Source organism: Saimiri boliviensis, chromosome 2 (assembly GCF_048565385.1).
Source record: "Saimiri boliviensis isolate mSaiBol1 chromosome 2, mSaiBol1.pri, whole genome shotgun sequence".
In the NCBI taxonomy this organism is placed as follows: domain Eukaryota; kingdom Metazoa; phylum Chordata; class Mammalia; order Primates; family Cebidae; genus Saimiri; species Saimiri boliviensis.
The window spans coordinates 82,606,743-82,619,847 of NC_133450.1; the positions used below are offsets into that span (position 1 = coordinate 82,606,743).

General features: G+C 73.5%; 1 protein-coding gene across 4 annotated transcripts in view; it reads right to left on the reverse strand.

Annotated features, from left to right (window-relative positions):
- The window catches only part of TUBGCP4 (tubulin gamma complex component 4), a 63,812-nt gene that overhangs the window by 25,957 nt on the left and 24,750 nt on the right, over positions 1 to 13,105 (reverse strand). The gene's annotated exons all lie outside the window — the stretch shown is intronic.

Genomic DNA, 13,105 nt, shown 5'->3' on the forward strand with positions numbered 1-13,105 from the left:
AGAGAGGAGAGGAAAGAGCCGGGAGAGGGGAGGAGAGGGGAGGAGGGAGAGGGGAGGAGGGAGAGGGCAGAGGGGAGAGGGCAGAGGGGAGAGGGCAGAGGGGAGAGGGCAGAGGGCAGAGAGGGGAGAGAGGGGAGAGAGGGGAGAGAAGGGAGAGAGGGGAGAGAGGGGAGAGGGGAGAGGGGAGAGGGGAGAGGGGAGAGGGGAGAAGAGCCGGGAGAGGGGAGAGGGAAGAACCGGGAGAGGGGAGAGGAGAGAGCCTGGAGAGGGGAGAGGGGAGAGCCTGGAGAGGGGAGAGGGGAGAGGGGAGAGGAAAGAGCCGGGAGAGGGGAGAGGGGAGAGGAAAGAGCCGGGAGAGGGGAGAGGGGAGAGGAAAGAGCCGGGAGAGGGGAGAGGGGAGAGGGAAGAGCCGGGAGAGGGGAGAGGGGAGAGGGAAGAGCCGGGAGAGGGGAGAGGGAAGAGCCGGGAGAGGGGAGAGGGAAGAGCCGGGAGAGGGGAGAGGGAAGAGCCGGGAGAGGGGAGAGGGAAGAGCCGGGAGAGGGGAGAGGGAAGAGCCGGGAGAGGGGAGAGGGAAGAGCCGGGAGAGGGGAGAGGGAAGAGCCGGGAGAGGGGAGAGGGAAGAGCCGGGAGAGGGGAGAGGGAAGAGCCGGGAGAGGGGAGAGGGAAGAGCCGGGAGAGGGGAGAGGGGAGAGGAGAGAGGAAAGAGCCGGGAGAGGGGAGAGGGGAGAGGAAAGAGCCGGGAGAGGGGAGAGGGGAGAGGGAAGAGCCGGGAGAGGGAAGAGCCGGGAGAGGGGAGAGGGGAGAGGGAAGAGCCGGGAGAGGGGAGAGGGGAGAGCCGGGAGAGGGGAGAGGGGAGAGCCGGGAGAGGGGAGAGGGGAGAGGGGAGAGCCGGGAGAGGGGAGAGCCGGGAGCCGGGAGAGGGGAGAGCCGGGAGCGGGGAGAGGGGAGAGCCGGGAGCCGGGAGAGGGGAGAGCCGGGAGCGGGGAGAGGGGAGAGCCGGGAGCCGGGAGAGGGGAGAGCCGGGAGCCGGGAGAGGGGAGAGCCGGGAGCCGGGAGGGGGTAGACGGGAGCGAGGAGCCGGGATCGGGGAGCTGGGAGCCGGGATCGGGGAGCGGGGAGCCGGGAGGGGGGAGCCGGGAGCCGGGAGGGGGGAGCCGGGAGCCGGGAGGGGGGAGCCGGGAGGGGGGAGCCGGGAGGGGGGAGCGGGGAGCCGGGAGGGGGTAGCGGGGAGAGGGGAGCGGGGAGCCGGGGGGAAGGGAGCCGGGGGAGAAGGGAGCCGGGGGAGAAGGGAGCCGGGGGAGAAGGGAGCCGGGGGAGAAGGGAGCCGGGGGAGAAGGGAGCCGGGGGAGAAGGGAGCCGGGAGCGGAGAGAAGGGAGCCGGGAGCGGAGAGAAGGGAGCCGGGAGCGGAGAGAAGGGAGCCGGGAGCGGAGAGAAGGGAGCCGGGAGCGGAGAGAAGGGAGCCGGGAGCGGAGAGAAGGGAGCCGGGAGCGGAGAGAAGGGAGCCGGGAGCGGAGAGAAGGGAGCCGGGAGCGGAGAGAAGGGAGCCGGGAGCGGAGAGAAGGGAGCCGGGAGCGGAGAGAAGGGAGCCGGGAGCGGAGAGAAGGGAGCCGGGAGCGGAGAGAAGGGAGCCGGGAGAGGGGAGAGCCGGGAGAGGGGAGAGCCGGGAGCCGGGAGAGGGGAGAGCCGGGAGAGGGGAGAGCCGGGAGAGGGGAGAGCCGGGAGAGGGGAGAGCCGGGAGAGGGGAGAGCCGGGAGAGGGGAGAGCCGGGAGCGGGGAGAGGGGAGAGCCGGGAGCGGGGAGAGGGGAGAGCCGGGAGCGGGGAGAGGGGAGAGCCGGGAGCGGGGAGAGGGGAGAGCCGGGAGCGGGGAGAGGGGAGGGCCGGGAGCGGGGAGAGGGGAGGGCCGGGAGCGGGGAGAGGGGAGGGCTGTTAGCGGCGATAGGGGAGGGCAGGGAGAAGGGAGCGGGGAGCCGGGAGAGGGGAGCAAGGAGCCGGGAAAGGGGAGCCGGGAGAGGGGAGCCGGGAGCCGGGAGAGGGGAGAGCTGGGAGTCGGGAGGGGGTAGCCGGGAAGGGGTAGCCGAGAGGCGGGAAGCGGGATCGGGGATCGGGGATCGGGGATCGGGGAGCCGGGAGCCGGGAGCCGGGAGAAGGGGGAGCCGGGAGAAGGGGGAGCCGGGAGAAGGGGCAGCGGGGAGAAGGGGCAGCGGGGAGAAGGGGCAGCGGGGAGAAGGGGCAGCGGGGAGAAGGGGCAGCCGGGAGAAGGGGCAGCCGGGAGAAGGGGCAGCCGGGAGAAGGGGCAGCCGGGAGAAGGGAGAGCCGGGAGAAGGGAGAGCCGGGAGAAGGGAGAGCCGGGAGAAGAGAAGGGAGAGCCGGGAGAAGAGAAGGGAGAGCCGGGAGAAGAGAAGGGAGAGCCGGGAGAAGAGAAGGGAGAGCCGGGAGAAGAGAAGGGAGAGCCGGGAGAAGAGAAGGGAGAGCCGGGAGAAGAGAAGGGAGAGCCGGGAGAAGAGAAGGGAGAGCCGGGAGAAGAGAAGGGAGAGCCGGGAGAAGAGAAGGGAGAGCCGGGAGAAGAGAAGGGAGAGCCGGGAGAAGAGAAGGGAGAGCCGGGAGAAGAGAAGGGAGAGCCGGGAGAAGAGAAGGGAGAGCCGGGAGAAGAGAAGGGAGAGCCGGGAGAAGAGAAGGGAGAGCCGGGAGAAGAGAAGGGAGAGCCGGGAGAAGAGAAGGGAGAGCCGGGAGAAGAGAAGGGAGAGCCGGGAGAAGAGAAGGGAGAGCCGGGAGAAGAGAAGGGAGAGCCGGGAGAAGAGAAGGGAGAGCCGGGAGAAGAGAAGGGAGAGCCGGGAGAAGAGAAGGGAGAGCCGGGAGAAGAGAGAGCCGGGAGAAGGGAGAGCCGGGAGAAGGGAGAGCCGGGAGAAGGGAGAGCCGGGAGAAGGGAGAGCCGGGAGAAGGGAGAAGGGAGAGCCGGGAGAAGGGAGAAGGGAGAGCCGGGAGAAGGGAGAAGGGAGAGCCGGGAGAAGGGAGAGCCGGGAGAAGGGAGAAGGGAGAGCCGGGAGAAGGGAGAAGGGAGAGCCGGGAGAAGGGAGAGCCGGGAGAAGGGAGAGCCGGGAGAAGGGAGAGCCGGGAGAAGGGAGAGCCGGGAGCCGGGAGAGGGCAGCCGGGAGCCGGGAGAGGGCAGCCGGGAGCCGGGAGAGGGCAGCCGGGAGCCGGGAGAGGGCAGCCGGGAGCCGGGAGAGGGCAGCAGGGAGCCGGGAGAGGGGAGCAGGGAGCCGGGAGAGGGGAGCCGGGAGCCGGGAGCCGGGAGCCGGGAGCCGGGAGCCGGGAGAGGGGAGGGCAGCCGGGAGAGGGCAGCCGGGAGAGGGCAGCCGGGAGAGGGCAGCCGGGAGAGGGCAGCAGGGAGCCGGGAGAGGGCAGCCGGGAGCCGGGAGAGGGCAGCCGGGAGCCGGGAGAGGGGAGCGGGGAGCCGGGAGCCGGGAGCCGGGAGCCGGGAGAGGGGAGCCGGGAGAGGGGAGCGGGGAGCGGGGAGCCGGGAGAGGGGGAGAGAGGAGCCGGGAGAGGGCAACCGGGAGCCGAGAGAGGGCAACCGGGAGCCGAGAGAGGGCAACCGGGAGCCGAGAGAGGGCAACCGGGAGCCGGAAGCCGGGATCGAGGAGCCGGGAGCGGGCAGCCGGGAGAGGGCAGCCGGGAGAGGGCAGCGAGGAGCCGGGAGAGGGCAACCGGGAGCCGAGAGAGGGCAACCCGGAGCCGAGAGAGGGCAACCCGGAGCCGAGAGAGGGCAACCGGGAGCCGGAAACCGGGATCGAGGAGCGGGGAGCGGGGAGCGCCGGGAGCGGGGAGCGGGGAGCGCCGGGAGCGGGGAGCGGGGAGCGCCGGGAGCGGGGAGCGGGAAGCGCCGGGAGAGGGGAGCGGGGAGCCGGGAGAGGGGAGCGGGAAGCCGGGAGAGGGGAGCGGGAAGCCGGGAGACGGCAGCCGGGAGCCGGGAGGGGGTAGCCGGGAGCCGGGAGGCAGGATCGGGGAGCCGGGATCGGGGAGCCCGGAGGGGGGAGCTGGGAACTGGGAGCCGGGAGAGGAGATCCGGGAGACAGGAGCCGGGGGAGCGGGGAGAAGGGGCAGCCGGGAGAAGGGAGAGCCGGGAGAAGGGAGAGCCGGGAGAAGGGAGAGCCGGGAGAAGGGAGAGCCGGGAGAAGGGAGAGCCGGGAGAAGGGAGAGCCGGGAGAAGGGAGAGCCGGGAGAAGGGAGAGCCGGGAGAAGGGAGAGCCGGGAGAAGGGAGAGCCGGGAGAAGGGAGAGCCGGGAGAAGGGAGAGGGCAGCCGGGAGCCGGGAGCCGGGAGCCGGGAGCCGGCAGCCGGGAGCCGGCAGCCGGCAGCCGGCAGCCGGGAGCCGGGAGCCGGGAGCCGGGAGCCGGGAGCCGGGAGCCGGGAGCCGGGAGCCGGGAGCCGGCAGCTGGGAGCCGGGAGAGGGGAGCGGGGAGCGGGGAGCCGGGAGAGGGGGAGCGAGGAGTCGGGAGAGGGCAGCGAGGAGCCTGAAGAGGGCAACCGGGAGCCGGAAGCTGGGATCGAGGAGCGGGGAGCGGGTAGCGCTGGGAGCGGGGAGCGGGGAGCGCCAGGAGCGGGGAGCGGGGAGCCGGGAGAGGGGAGCCGGGAGCCGGGAGAGGGGAGCCGGGAGCCGGGAGAGGGGAGCCGGGAGAGGGGAGAGGGGAGCCGGGAGAGCCGGTAGCCGGGAGGGGGTAGCTGGGAGCCGGGGGGCGGGATCGGGGAGCCTGGATGGGGGAGCCCGGAGGGGGGAGCCGGGAGGGCCGGGAGCCGGGAGCGGAGATCCGGGAGACGGGAGCCGGGGGAGCGGGGAGAAGGGGGAGCGGGGAGAAGGGGCAGCCGGGAGCGGGGAGAAGGGGCAGCCGGGAGAAGGGAGAAGGGGCAGCCGGGAGAAGGGAGAAGGGGCAGCCGGGAGAAGGGAGAAGGGGCAGCCGGGAGAAGGGGCAGCCGGGAGAAGGGGCAGCCGGGAGAAGGGGCAGCCGGGAGAAGGGGCAGCCGGGAGAAGGGGCAGCCGGGAGAAGGGGCAGCCGGGAGAAGGGGCAGCCGGGAGAAGGGAGAGCCGGGAGAAGGGAGAGCCGGGAGAAGGGAGAGCCGGGAGAAGGGAGAGCCGGGAGAAGGGAGAGCCGGGAGAAGGGAGAGCCGGGAGAAGGGAGAGCCGGGAGAAGGGAGAGCCGGGAGAAGGGAGAGCCGGGAGAAGGGAGAGCCGGGAGAAGGGAGAGCCGGGAGAAGGGAGAGCCGGGAGAAGGGAGAGCCGGGAGAAGGGAGAGCCGGGAGAAGGGAGAGCCGGGAGAAGGGAGAGCCGGGAGCCGGGAGAAGGGAGAAGGGAGAGCCGGGAGCCGGGAGAAGGGAGAAGGGGGAGCCGGGAGCCGGGAGAAGGGAGAAGGGGGAGCCGGGAGCCGGGAGAGCCGGGAGAAGGGGGAGCCGGGAGAAGGGGGAGCCGGGAGAAGGGGGAGCCGGGAGCCGGGAGAAGGGGGAGCCGGGAGCCGGGAGAAGGGGGAGCCGGGAGCCGGGAGAAGGGAGCCGGGAGAGCCGGGAGCCGGGAGAGCCGGGAGCCGGGAGAGGGGAGCCGGGAGAGGGCAGCCGGGGAGAGGGCAGCCGGGATCCGGGAGAGGGGAGCCGGGAGCCGGGAGTGGGGAGAGGGGAGCCGGGAGCGGGGAGAGGGGAGCCGGGAGCCGGGAGAGGGGAGCCGGGAGCCGGGAGAGGGGAGAGGCGGGAGAGGGGAGAGGGGAGAGGAGGAAGAGGGGAGAGCCGGGAGAGGGGAGAGCCGGGAGCCGGGAGAGGGGAGAGCCGGGAGCCGGGAGAGGGGAGAGCCGGGAGCCGGGAGAGGGGAGAGCCGGGAGCCGGGAGAGGGGAGAGCCGGGAGCCGGGAGAGGGGAGAGCCGGGAGCCGGGAGAGGGGAGAGCGGGGAGCCGGGAGCGGGGAGCCGGGAGAGCCGGGAGAGCCGGGGAGCCGGGAGAGCGGCGAGCGTGGAGCCGGGAGAGCGGGGAGCGGGGAGCGGGGAGCGGGGAGCGGGGAGCGGGGAGCCGAGGGGAGGGAGCCGGGAGCCGGGAGAGGAGGGAGCCGGGAGCCGGGAGAGGAGGGAGCCGGGAGCCGGGAGAGGAGGGAGCCGGGAGCCGGGAGAGGAGGGAGCCGGGAGCCGGGAGAGGAGGGAGCCGGGAGCCGGGAGAGGAGGGAGCCGGGAGCCGGGAGAGGAGGGAGCCGGGAGAGGAGGGAGCCGGGAGAGGAGGGAGCCGGGAGAGGAGGGAGCCGGGAGCCGGGAGAGGAGGGAGCCGGGAGAGGAGGGAGCCGGGAGAGGAGGGAGCCGGGAGCCGGGAGAGGAGGGAGCCGGGAGCCGGGAGCCGGGAGAGGAGGGAGCCGGGAGCCGGGAGAGGAGGGAGCCGGGAGCCGGGAGAGGAGGGAGCCGGGAGCCGGGAGAGGAGGGAGCCGGGAGCCGGGAGAGGAGGGAGCCGGGAGCCGGGAGAGGAGGGAGCCGGGAGCCGGGAGAGGAGGGAGCCGGGAGCCGGGAGAGGAGGGAGCCGGGAGCCGGGAGAGGGCAGCCGGGAGCCGGGAGAGGGCAGCCGGGAGCCGGGAGAGGGCAGCAGGGAGCAGGGAGCCGGGAGCCGGGAGCCGGGAGCCGGGAGCCGGGAGCCGGGAGCCGGGAGCCGGGAGCCGGGAGCCGGGAGAGGGGAGGGCAGCCGGGAGAGGGCAGCCGGGAGAGGGCAACCGGGAGAGGGCAGCCGGGAGAGGGCAGCAGGGAGCCGGGAGAGGGCAGCCGGGAGCCGGGAGAGGGCAGCCGGGAGCCGGGAGAGGGGAGCGGGGAGCCGGGAGCCGGGAGCCGGGAGCCGGGAGAGGGGAGCCGGGAGAGGGGAGCGGGGAGCGGGGAGCCGGGAGAGGGGGAGAGAGGAGCCGGGAGAGGGCAACCGGGAGCCGGGAGAGGGCAACCGGGAGCCGAGAGAGGGCAACCGGGAGCCGAGAGAGGGCAACCGGGAGCCGAGAGAGGGCAACCGGGAGCCGGAAGCCGGGATCGAGGAGCCGGGAGCGGGCAGCCGGGAGAGGGCAGCCGGGAGAGGGCAGCGAGGAGCCGGGAGAGGGCAACCGGGAGCCGAGAGAGGGCAACCCGGAGCCGAGAGAGGGCAACCCGGAGCCGAGAGAGGGCAACCGGGAGCCGGAAACCGGGATCGAGGAGCGGGGAGCGGGGAGCGCCGGGAGCGGGGAGCGGGGAGCGCCGGGAGCGGGGAGCGGGGAGCGCCGGGAGCGGGGAGCGGGAAGCGCCGGGAGAGGGGAGCGGGGAGCCGGGAGAGGGGAGCGGGGAGCCGGGAGACGGCAGCCGGGAGCCGGGAGGGGGTAGCCGGGAGCCGGGAGGCAGGATCGGGGAGCCGGGATCGGGGAGCCCGGAGGGGGGAGCTGGGAACTGGGAGCCGGGAGAGGAGATCCGGGAGACAGGAGCCGGGGGAGCGGGGAGAAGGGGCAGCCGGGAGAAGGGGCAGCCGGGAGAAGGGGCAGCCGGGAGAAGGGGCAGCCGGGAGAAGGGAGAGCCGGGAGAAGGGAGAGCCGGGAGAAGGGAGAGCCGGGAGAAGGGAGAGCCGGGAGAAGGGAGAGCCGGGAGAAGGGAGAGCCGGGAGAAGGGAGAGCCGGGAGAAGGGAGAGCCGGGAGAAGGGAGAGCCGGGAGAAGGGAGAGCCGGGAGAAGGGAGAGCCGGGAGAAGGGAGAGCCGGGAGAAGGGAGAGCCGGGAGAAGGGAGAGGGCAGCCGGGAGCCGGGAGCCGGGAGCCGGGAGCCGGGAGCCGGGAGCCGGGAGCCGGGAGCCGGCAGCCGGCAGCCGGCAGCCGGGAGCCGGGAGCCGGGAGCCGGGAGCCGGGAGCCGGGAGCCGGGAGCCGGGAGCCGGGAGCCGGGAGCCGGGAGCCGGGAGCCGGGAGCCGGGAGCCGGGAGCCGGCAGCTGGGAGCCGGGAGAGGGGAGCGGGGAGCGGGGAGCGGGGAGCCGGGAGAGGGGGAGCGAGGAGTCGGGAGAGGGCAGCGAGGAGCCTGGAGAGGGCAACCGGGAGCCGGAAGCTGGGATCGAGGAGCGGGGAGCGGGGAGCGGGTAGCGCTGGGAGCGGGGAGCGGGGAGCGCCAGGAGCGGGGAGCGGGGAGCCGGGAGAGGGGAGCCGGGAGCCGGGAGAGGGGAGCCGGGAGCCGGGAGAGGGGAGCCGGGAGAGGGGAGAGGGGAGCCGGGAGAGCCGGTAGCCGGGAGGGGGTAGCTGGGAGCCGGGGGGCGGGATTGGGGAGCCTGGATGGGGGAGCCCGGAGGGGGGAGCCGGGAGGGCCGGGAGCCGGGAGCGGAGATCCGGGAGACAGGAGCCGGGGGAGCGGGGAGAAGGGGGAGCGGGGAGAAGGGGCAGCCGGGAGCGGGGAGAAGGGGCAGCCGGGAGAAGGGAGAAGGGGCAGCCGGGAGAAGGGAGAAGGGGCAGCCGGGAGAAGGGGCAGCCGGGAGAAGGGGCAGCCGGGAGAAGGGGCAGCCGGGAGAAGGGGCAGCCGGGAGAAGGGGCAGCCGGGAGAAGGGGCAGCCGGGAGAAGGGGCAGCCGGGAGAAGGGGCAGCCGGGAGAAGGGGCAGCCGGGAGAAGGGGCAGCCGGGAGAAGGGGCAGCCGGGAGAAGGGGCAGCCGGGAGAAGGGGCAGCCGGGAGAAGGGGCAGCCGGGAGAAGGGAGAGCCGGGAGAAGGGAGAGCCGGGAGAAGGGAGAGCCGGGAGAAGGGAGAGCCGGGAGAAGGGAGAGCCGGGAGAAGGGAGAGCCGGGAGAAGGGAGAGCCGGGAGAAGGGAGAGCCGGGAGAAGGGAGAGCCGGGAGAAGGGAGAGCCGGGAGAAGGGAGAGCCGGGAGAAGGGAGAGCCGGGAGAAGGGAGAGCCGGGAGCCGGGAGAAGGGAGAAGGGAGAGCCGGGAGCCGGGAGAAGGGAGAAGGGGGAGCCGGGAGCCGGGAGAGCCGGGAGAAGGGGGAGCCGGGAGAAGGGGGAGCCGGGAGAAGGGGGAGCCGGGAGAAGGGGGAGCCGGGAGCCGGGAGAAGGGGGAGCCGGGAGCCGGGAGAAGGGAGCCGGGAGAAGGGAGCCGGGAGAGCCGGGAGCCGGGAGAGCCGGGAGCCGGGAGAGGGGAGCCGGGAGAGGGCAGCCGGGGAGAGGGCAGCCGGGATCCGGGAGAGGGGAGCCGGGAGCCGGGAGTGGGGAGAGGGGAGCCGGGAGCGGGGAGAGGGGAGCCGGGAGCCGGGAGAGGGGAGCCGGGAGCCGGGAGAGGGGAGCCGGGAGCCGGGAGAGGGGAGCCGGGAGCCGGGAGAGGGGAGAGGCGGGAGAGGGGAGAGGGGAGAGGAGGAAGAGGGGAGAGGAGGAAGAGGGGAGAGCCGGGAGAGGGGAGAGCCGGGAGCCGGGAGAGGGGAGAGCCGGGAGCCGGGAGCCGGGAGAGGGGAGAGCCGGGAGCCGGGAGAGGGGAGAGCCGGGAGCCGGGAGAGGGGAGAGCCGGGAGCCGGGAGAGGGGAGAGCCGGGAGCCGGGAGAGGGGAGAGCGGGGAGCCGGGAGCGGGGAGCCGGGAGAGCCGGGAGAGCCGGGGAGCCGGGAGAGCGGCGAGCGTGGAGCCGGGAGAGCGGGGAGCGGGGAGCGGGGAGCGGGGAGCCGGGAGAGGAGGGAGCCGGGAGCCGGGAGAGGAGGGAGCCGGGAGCCGGGAGAGGAGGGAGCCGGGAGCCGGGAGAGGAGGGAGCCGGGAGCCGGGAGAGGAGGGAGCCGGGAGCCGGGAGAGGAGGGAGCCGGGAGCCGGGAGAGGAGGGAGCCGGGAGCCGGGAGAGGAGGGAGCCGGGAGCCGGGAGAGGAGGGAGCCGGGAGCCGGGAGAGGAGGGAGCCGGGAGCCGGGAGAGGAGGGAGCCGGGAGCCGGGAGAGGAGGGAGCCGGGAGCCGGGAGAGGAGGGAGCCGGGAGCCGGGAGAGGAGGGAGCCGGGAGCCGGGAGAGGAGGGAGCCGGGAGCCGGGAGAGGAGGGAGCCGGGAGCCGGGAGAGGAGGGAGCCGGGAGCCGGGAGAGGAGGGAGCCGGGAGCCGGGAGAGGAGGGAGCCGGGAGCCGGGAGAGGAGGGAGCCGGGAGCCGGGAGAGGAGGGAGCCGGGAGCCGGGAGAGGAGGGAGCCGGGAGCCGGGAGCCGGGAGCCGAGAGGAGGGAGCGGGGAGCCGAGAGGAGGGAGCGGGGAGCCGAGAGGAGGGAGCGGGGAGCCGAGAGGAGGGAGCGGGGAGCCGAGAGGAGGGAGCCGGGAGCCGAGAGGAGGGAGCCGGGAGACGAGAGGAGGGAGCCGGGAGCCGAGAGGAGGGAGCCGGGAGCCGAGAGGAGGGAGCGGGGAGCCGAGAGGAGGGAGCGGGGAGCCGAGAGGAGGGAGCCGGGAGAGGAGGAAGCGGGGAGAGGAGGAAGCGGGGAGAGGAGGAAGCGGGGAGAGGAGGAAGCGGGGAGAGGAGGAAGCCGGGAGAGGAGGAAGCCGGGAGAGGAGGAAGCCGGGAGAGGAGGAAGCCGGGAGAGGAGGAAGCCGGGAGCCGGGGAGCGGGGATCCGGGAGCCGGGGAGCGGGCAGCCGGGAGCCGAGAGCGGGAAGCCGGGAGCGGGGAGCCGGGAGCGGGGATCGGGGAGCCGGGGAGCGGGGAGCGAGGAGCCGGGGAGCCGGGAGACGGCAGCCGCGAGCGGGAAGAGGGCAGCCGCGAGCGGGAAGAGGGCAGCCGGGAGCGGGAAGAGGGCAGCCGGGAGCGGGAAGAGGGCAGCCGGGAGCGGGAAGAGGGCAGCCGGGAGCGGGAAGAGGGGAGCCGGGAGCGGGGAGCCGGGAGAGGAGAGCCGGGAGAGGAGAGCCGGGAGAGGAGAGCCGGGAGAGGAGAGCCGGGAGAGGAGAGCCGGGAGAGGAGAGCGGAGAGCCGGGAGAGGAGAGCGGGGAGCCGGGAGCCGGGGAGCGGGGAGCCGGGGAGCCGGGAATCCGGGGAGCCGAGAACCGGGAGTGGGGAGCGGGGAGGCGGGAGAGGGGAGCGGGGAGGAGGGAGAGGGGAGCGGGGAGGCGGGAGAAGGGAGCCGGGAGAGGGGAGCGGGGAGCCGGGAGAGGGGAGCGGGGAGCCGGGAGAGGGGAGCGGGGAGCGGGGAGCGGGGAGCCGGGAGCCGGGAGCCGGGACAGCCGGGAGCCGGGACAGCCGGGAGCCGGGACAGCCGGGAGCCGGGAGAGGGCAGCCGGGAGCCGAGAGCGGGAAGCCGGGAGCGGGGAGCCGGGAGCGGGGATCGGGGAGCCGGGGAGCGGGGAGCGAGGAGCCGGAGCCGCGAGCGGGAAGAGGGCAGCCGGGAGCGGGAAGAGGGCAGCCGGGAGCGGGAAGAGGGCAGCCGGGAGCGGGAAGAGGGCAGCCGGGAGAGGGGAGCCGGGAAGAGGGCAGCCGGGAGAGGGCAGCCGGGAGAGGGGAGCCGGGAGAGGGGAGCCGGGAGAGGGGAGCCGGGAGAGGAGAGCCGGGAGAGGAGAGCCGGGAGAGGAGAGCGGAGAGCCGGGAGAGAAGAGCGGGGAGCTGGGAGCCGGGGAGCGGGGAGCTGGGGAGCCGGGGATCCGGGGAGCCGAGAACCGGGAGTGGGGAGCGGGGAGGCGGGAGAGGGGAGCGGGGAGGCGGGAGAAGGGAGCCGGGAGAGGGGAGCGAGGAGCCGGGAGAGGGGAGCGAGGAGCGGGGAGCGGGGAGCCGGGAGCCGGGAGCCGGGACAGCCGGGAGCCGGGACAGCCGGGAGCCGGGACAGCCGGGAGCCGGGACAGCCGGGAGCCGGGACAGCCGGGAGCCGGGAGAGGGGATCCGAGTGAGGGGAGCCGAGAGCCGGGTGAGGGGAGCCGGGAGCCGGGTGAGGGGAGCCGGGAGCGGAGCGCCGGGAGCCGGGAGGGGAGCGCCGGGAGCCGGGAGGGGAGCGCCGGGAGCCGGGAGGGGAGCGCCGGGAGCCGGGAGGGGAGCGCCGGGAGCCGGGAGGGGAGCGCCGGGAGAGGGGAGAGCGGGAAGCCGGGAGAGGGGAGAGCGGGAAGCCGGGAGAGGGGAGAGCGGGAAGCCGGGAGAGGGGAGAGCGGGAAGCCGGGAGAGGGGAGAGCGGGAAGCCGGGAGAGGGGAGAGCGGGAAGCCGGGAGAGGGGAGAGCGGGAAGCCGGGAGAGGGGAGAGCGGGAAGCCCGGAGAGGGGAGCGCGGGATCCGGGAGCCGGGAGATCCAGGAGCCGTGAGAGGGGAGCGGGGGAGCCGGGAGAGGGGAGAGGGGAGCAGGGGAGCCGGGAGCCGGGAGACGGGAGCGGGGGAGCCGGAAGTCGGGGACCGGGAGAGGGGAGCGGGGAGCCGGGAACCAGGAGAGGCCACCGGGGAGTCGGGGAGCCGGAGGTGGAAGAAAAGGGATCTGCCTTCCTCAGCCTCCAAAATGCTGTGATTACAGGTGTGAACCATCATACCTGGCCCATATGAGCAATTTTTTAAACGTGCACTTGCACCAAGTTCTTAGTTCCAGTGCTTCTGATTCGCTGGTCAGGAGGGGGTAGGTTCTTACGCCATTTAGTATGGCTTTTTAACTTGTACTTTTATTTGTGTACATAATCATCTTATGAATCCCTCTTCTCTCCTCCCCTCCCCTTCCTTCTCCTTCCCTCTCCTTCCTGGGATGCAGAGGTTGTAGTGTGCAGAGACAGTGCCATTACACTCCAACCTGGGTAACAAGAGTGAGACCCCATAAGAAAATCAATAATAAAATTTTCTCATGCAATTCTATGCTTAACCAACACTGAAAGCCATGAATATAGTTAACACAGCTGACTAAGTGTCTCGTTTCAGGTTATCACATATCCATGAGACAACTGCTAAGCCACAGAACATATATGCTCATTTGAAAAATTACTGGTCACTATTGAAGTTGGTGGCACCAGCACAATTCAAAATGAGGAACCCTGCACTCCAGGAGTCAGAGGCCTGCACTGACCTCACTATGGCTACTTACTGTGCCACACCAGACAAGTCAGCTTGCTATTTGTTTCATTTATAAGAATGAGAAAATAATTTTCGTTCTGCTTTCCTCTTACGATTATTATCTTTATAAATGAAAGTACAAGTTATAAAGACACTACAACGCCGGGCGCGG